A 7,704-nucleotide genomic window follows, 5' to 3' on the forward strand; every position below is an offset into this window, starting at 1 on the left:
ATTTTTTATTTACCGTTCTAACACACCAGTGTACCGACAGCAACAGTGTATGCATAATCATAAATGATTATACATATATGTTTGTTCAAAAACTGAGTAATCATATATAATTATGACAAATGGTGATAGAAAAGGTGGTGGTGACAGATGTGGTGGTATAAGTGACGGAGCTGACAGTGGTGAGGTCAGCTGGTCTAAGGGTGGTGGTAGTAGTGATGGCGGTGGTGGGGATGGTGGCGGAGAAAAAAAGGAATGAGTGGTGCTATATAATAATTTATGATTATAACAGGACTGTCGCGCCCGGTTAGAACAGTAGACTTGACATGTTGGTTAAGGTTGAATCTCAAGATCTCTATTTTATTTTTTAATCTCAACGGAACCTATATATATATATATATATATATATATATATATATATATATATATATATATATATATATATATATATATATATATGTGTGTGTGTGTGTGTGTGTGTGTGTGTGTGTATATATATTTATAGGCTTAGATTATTATATTCTAACTAATTATTGTGTGAATGTATGAATGATTGTGGGCCAATCATTTTACTTATTTTAAGAAAGTGATTAATACATATTATTGAATAAATATAATTGAAAATTACCATCTAATTTAGCTAGAAGGGTATTTTAGTCAATTAATATATATTTAATAAAGGAAAATTGCATATTTTAAGGGATCATAGATTCTATTAATTTTAGAAATCCGTTTTTATGAATTATAAGGTTTTTAATTCGAACATTTTGAGAGAATATGTTTGTGGATGTTCAAAAATAAAAATATTCTTGAACCATAAAATAATAAAAATATTGTTGAACATATTTGTTGATTATGACTTTAAAAATTTTCTTGTAGAATAACAAAATTATTGAACCATCAATTGAAGAATTAAAACAAAAATTACATTAATTCTTATAGAATACATGTAACAATTGCTAAGAATTACATTTATTGTTAAATAATAAAACTAAAAAACTTTTAAATCAGAAAAAACATCAAAATCTAACAAATACATTAATTCATGCTAAAAGAATAATGTTGCTAAGATACACTTTCAATTTTGTTGTCCGTTCTTCAAGGATCAACTTCTTCAAGCATAAACTTCTGTGAAAATAAATCCAATTGTAGTTTAGAATCTAATAATGTATTAGCAAATGATAAATAAAAAATTATATTCCTTCAGAAAAATATGCGGACTTGTTAACTGCACCAAAACCAATAACCAAAAATTATAGAACATGTATAATCAATGAGAAAATATCCATATTCCATTCCAACAAAATTAGAATTCGTGTTTCCATTCCGATAGAAATTAAATTCGTTATTCCATTCCGATAGAATTGAAATTGTATAAAATACACAAACCAATTTAATGCTTCTAGAACATCAGAAGGGGCGAGATTAAGTTGAAGAACTATCCAATGACCATTTGTAACTGCTTTAACCAACACCCCTTTTTGGAAAACAAGTTTCCCACTTGCATCAGTTATATAAGAACCTAAATACTCATGTAAATCAGTGTGTTCATGGTTGTTAATTCGAACAAATTCATGCCCAGTGATTGCAACAAGATACTGAACAAGGCTAGTTTTTCCACTAGATGTGGGGCCCCTAGAAACTCAAAATTGAAGCTAGAAACATCATCACCCATGTGTCATTATGGAAGCGGTGGCCGGAGGTGGCTGTCACCACCGTTACGATGGTGGTGGTTGCGATTTTGTATTAGAAAGAAGGAAGAAATCAAAGGAATATATATCGAAATTAAGGTACCTTTAATGAAGGATCCAATCTCAATCAGCCCTAGGTCGAGTTCCTTTCATTGAACTTCCTATTTCCAGTAACTACAAGGAAAGGGATGGCCGCAGGTGGTGGTTTTCCGGATTTTGTCAGTGTGAGGTACGTAGACGTTTGAGGTGTCGATATGAGTGATGCCAGAGTTGATGGTGTGGTGGATGAATTTGATAATCTCTTCTTCAGGTTTGGGAAGTCCATAACCTTGAGGCATGACCATACATCCTAGTCAAACCTCTATCCCCTGTGATCCGAGCTTAATTCTTCTCATACCTGACATTTTCTTCCTGCTCTTTTTGTTGATTCAAACCTTTTAAAGATGTTTATTCTGTAGAATCGTAATAAAATCAAATTAAGGAAATCTAATCGAATACGTACTGCGATTGCTAAATTCAGAGATTATGAGAGAGATTCAATATTCCAGCAAGTCGATCAATCTCTATGTGAAAAATATAGAAAAGGAGAAGCAAATCATGAATGGAAACGAAAAACTGAAGTTAGGTTGATGTTGAATTGAAGATATAGAGTTGCTATGGTCGGCCGATGGTTAGGGTATGAGGCCGATTTATGAAGGGGATAAATTTAGGGTTAGAAAAAGTCAATTAGATTAAGAGGGGAACGACCTATAGATATAAACATGGAGAAATTAGGTTTAAAGTCAATACCATGATTATAGGGATTATTTTTGGAAGTTATTAATCATATTACTAAATTACCCTTATTTATTTATTTTATTATTTAATTTTTTATTTAATTTTGATTGGCCTACATTTATGCATACAATCACACAATAATTACTTTGAACACCTGAACCTCTCTCTCTCTCTCTATATATATATATATATATATATATATATATATATATATATATATATATATATATATACTAGTTTATAACCCGTGATAAACCACGGTTATAAATTAATTAAAATTTCTTATTAAAAAATTAAAATTATTAATCAATTATTTTAAATAAATTATTATTTAAGAGATATTTTTTTAGTTATATAAAACTATAACCGTTGATTTAAATAAATAAGTAGAGTTATATCATTTTATAATTTATATTAATTTTGTTTTATTTTTTTATCTAATGTTATTAATTTAATATAATTAAAGGAAGAAATTTTAAAATTTGAAATTTAAAATGAAGAATCAATTATTAATTTAATAAAATTAGAGTGAGAAATTTGAAATTTGAAATTTGAAATTTGAAATTTGAAATTAATAATTAGTAGGTTGACAAGTGGCATGATAAATGATATATAAGATTAATGAGGGGTTCTAATGGATGACACTTGTCAATATGAGATTAAACCTATTCTTTTATTATAATAGGGATACATATATATATATATATATATATATATATATATATATATATCTATATATATATATATATATATATATATATATATATATTCTAATAAATGAATATATTTATTATCCTATTGACAAATGTCATATTATGAGAACTCCTCATTAATATTATATGTTACTATCATGCCACTCGTCAACCTATTAATTATCAATTTCAAATTTCAAATTTTAAATTTCCCACTCTAATTAACTTAAATTAATATTGATTCCTCATTTTAAATTTCAAATTTTAAATTTTTCTCTCTAATTATATTAAATCAATAACATTATATAAAAAATTAAAACAAAATTAATACAGATTATAAGGTGATATAACTTCACGTATTTATTTCAATCAACAATTATATATTTATATAATTAAAAAAAACATGTCTTAAGTAATAATTTACAAGGTTGTAGAACTCGTTACTCGGTACCTGTTCGGAGGCCGACTACCGAGTAGCGAGTACTCGGGGAGTACTCGGATTCGGTAATTCATGTAGACATATTTTTAGGGAAATTATATATGTCAAGATCATAAGTTGATTGAAATATATAACAAAATTAGATACATGTGAATACACAAAAACTGAAAAAAACACATAATGGTCTCACTTTGTGATAATTACTGAAAATTTAAGATACATATGTAGTAATAATCACATGTGTGCGAGTTAAAAAATAAATCATTAAGTATATAATACATATTAATCACCGAGTTGACCGGATTTTACAACACTGCTCAGTTCAGTAAGGGTCGATCGGGGACTACTTGGGATTCTGTACTCGCCTCCGGTAAGAGGCCGAGTAGCGAGTACTCGGAGGGAGTAATCGACCAACTCGGTGAGCTTTACAACACTGATAATTTATTTAAAATAAAATATTAATAATTCTGATTTTTTAATATGAAAGTTTAATTAATTTTTATAACTGTGGTTTTCACAGTTTATATATATATATATATATATATAATATATATATATATATATATATATATATATATATATATATATATATATATATACAAAACCCTTATAGATTTCATTGCACCCTCAAGACAAATGTTCATTCCAGTCTAGTTTCACTAATTGATCCAAGCACTATACTTTCTCTGATCAATCCATTACAAATAGTTATTTTCAAAACCTTTTATATATATATATATATATATATATATATATATATATATATATATATATATATATATATATAAAAGGTTTTGAAAATACCTATTTGTAATGGATTGATCATATATATATATATATATTATATATATATATATATATATATATATATATATATATATATATATATATATATATATATATATATATATATATATATATATATATATATATAAAAGGTTTTGAAAATACCTATTTGTAATGGATTGATCAGAGAAAGTATAGTGCTTGGATCAATTAGTGAAACTAGACTGGAATGAACATTTGTCTTGAGGGTGCAATGAAATCTATAAGGGTTTTGTTTTAAGATCTTAAGGAGAGAGAGAGAGAGAGAGAGAAGGAGAGAGAGAGAGAGGAGAGAGAGAGAGAGAGAGAGAGAGAGAGAGAGAGAGAGAGAGAGAGAGAGAGAGAGAGAGAGAGAGAGAGAGAGAGAGAGAGAGAGAGAGAGAGAGAGAGAGAGAGAGAGAGAGAGAGAGAGAGAGAGGTTTCTTACTTCTTGTTGGAAAAGAGAAGATGAATGGAAGGGGAGAGGTCGATCATTCTTAGAGAAGAGAAAGAGTAGCGGTGGGAGATAGTTTCTCCATTGGTTTGTAACCAGAGAGGAAGGTGAGCGTTAGTCAAAAGGTTGCAGCGATGGTGTAAGATGGAGGAATTAGGGGTTGATTCAACACTTCAATTCTTATTCCCCTTTATTTCAATTACGTAAATGGTCCATGAAATATTTTGGTTTTATTAATTTTGGCCTAAGGTCAATAAGTCATTTTATTGTAATGATAAAAGTAATAAATTAAAAAAAAATCAATGAGGATGTCATGTTAGCGACATATAGACCAAGGTGGTTAGAATTAGCCTATGTGAAATGTCATGTAAGATGATAACCCATTGAATGTGCTACAACTTTTTTCAATGGCTAAATGATGATAAAATTGATATTTTAAGGACTTAAATAACACAATTAGAATTTTAGTGAGTAAATGATGACAATTTTAAGACTTTGGTGGTCACTAAAGTCAATACACATTTAGATTATTCATTTGTAGATTTAGGCATTACCTATTAGCAGCATCACAATATATGTTGGTGATTTTGTGCCAAGTCCATAAGTTTTTTTTATTCAAAATTGTATATTATCGACCGAGATTCAATATTTGTCGTTAGACAAAAAGTTGTTTATTAGATTGTGCGCCAAAGAAGATGTTGCATTTTTTAAGATTACGGAAGTATGAATTTAGCATATCGTAAATTTTATTACTCATATAAAAACAATAGTATATAAGAATTTATATTTTATTATGCAATAAAAATTATTAGATACATGAATTAGATGAAAAGTAAGGACCCTGTGCAGCAAGTGAAATTTATGTCTCATGCAAGACATGTGATGTGAAGTTGATTAGAAGGAAAAGAGGAACAAAGACTATTAATGAACACATTATGAACTAGTAGAAGCAATAGTTTCCATATGTACTATTTCACTTTCCCTTTGTTACCAAACTATCATCAATACCCACATGACATGCTTCACATTTGCTTGCCTATATGCTTCCACTTATCCAACTCACAAGCAACTTATTCAACACATTCTATATATATATATATATATATATATATATATATATATATATATATTATATATATATATATATATATATATATATATATATATATATATATATATATATATAAGGGTGAAATCGGTGTTGAAAACTCATATTTCCCGAGAACCCGGGAACTAAAGGTGGAACGTTAGATCAAAATTAACTCATTAAGAGCATCATCGTTATCTTACCGATCTTATTTAATGTTTAATGTTTTTGTTATTGTAATATTAATAAAATGTTCTAAAAATTAACATAATAAATCAATTTTTAGATTTTTTTAAATGTAATTTTCGATTTTTAAAAAAAATGAAGATCTTTTACTTTTTCAGAAAACATTAATTTTTAAAAAAATTGAAAAAAAATTATTTTTTTTTAAATTGCAATTTTTATAAAAAAAAAAACTGTATTTTTTTTCCAAAAAAAAACTACAATTTAAAAAGAAAAAACTGCATTAAAAAAAAAAACTACATCCTTTTAAAAAGTAAATATTTAAAAATCAACAATTAAAAAAAACTAGAATATTTAAAAAAAACTGTAACTTTTTAACCAAAAAAATCAACATTTTAGGTGCATATATGTATATTTTTTCAAATGCATATATGTATATTTCTTATACTATAATATTTGTAAAGAAATCATAAGAAAACTCATTTTATTTACTAATCTATAAAACCAACACAATAAATATTTTATTCAATACAAAATAAAATATAAAAAAACAAAAAAAATGCTACAAATTTCAAAGCGTTTTCATGTATTCGTGTCAATATTTCCATATTTTCTTCAATTTATCATTTTTCAGCTCTTCATTATTCACCACAATTTCTTCTAAATCTACAAAAAAATTAAAAAGAAATTGATTGATGCAAAAATACATATATGATTTACATGTGAATCACATGTAATTCATATGTGAATTACATGTGAATCGCATGTAATTCAAATGTGATTTACATGTAAATTACATGTAATCTATATGTGAATTACATGTGAATCACATGTAACTCATATGTGAATTACATGTGAATCACATGTAATTCATATGCGAATTACATGTATATATAAATTACATGTGATTCATACGTGAATTACATGAGAATCACATGTAATTCATATTTGAATTACATAAGAATCACATGCAATTCATATGTGAAATACATGTGATTCATATGTGATTTACATGTGAATCACATGTAATTTATATGTGAATTACATGTTGTCACACCCCAAACCGGAACGGCAGAAACGTTCAGGGGCGGATGACGTCATGTACAATATCATAACAATACACAATAGTAAAACATGCAACAACATCCATTGCCTTAATAATATAGTTAATACATGTGTATTCTGTGAATAGTTGTATGACACCAAAAATATATATAACAAAATAAAAGACGAGTCTTGAACATGCTCCGTCTTCTCAAAACCCGATCTAGTGTACCTGTCTACTGGTTCCCTGAGAATACAAGTTATTTTGAAAGAGAGCATCAACAATTAAATTGGTGAGTTCATAAGTATTTTAGTGTCAAGTGTTTGTATTTGTTTCATGAAAATGTTTGTATCTGTCTAGTGAAAATGTTTGTATCTGTCTAGTGAAAATGTTTGTATACTACCCAGAAAATCCTATATTTTCTGCTTAAATGAAAAGTAGTCTTCTACCCAAGACCAAACTGTTTGTATGTTATGTTCTCTTGAAAATAGTGTATGTTTGTACTTGAAATAGTATAAAATGTATGTTTTCTATA

General features: G+C 27.3%; 1 long non-coding RNA gene across 1 annotated transcript; it reads right to left on the reverse strand.

Annotated features, from left to right (window-relative positions):
• Positions 1–886: 886 nt before the first annotated feature.
• Positions 887–5,052, reverse strand: LOC122194985 (uncharacterized). Its single transcript, XR_008225137.1, has 2 exons — positions 4,849–5,052; positions 887–1,125 (listed from the first exon to the last, which is right to left on the reverse strand). It is a non-coding gene; the product is annotated as an uncharacterized LOC122194985 (long non-coding RNA).
• Positions 5,053–7,704: the final 2,652 nt, after the last annotated feature.

The sequence above is a fragment of the Lactuca sativa genome, chromosome 7 (genome assembly GCF_002870075.4).
Source record: "Lactuca sativa cultivar Salinas chromosome 7, Lsat_Salinas_v11, whole genome shotgun sequence".
In the NCBI taxonomy this organism is placed as follows: domain Eukaryota; kingdom Viridiplantae; phylum Streptophyta; class Magnoliopsida; order Asterales; family Asteraceae; genus Lactuca; species Lactuca sativa.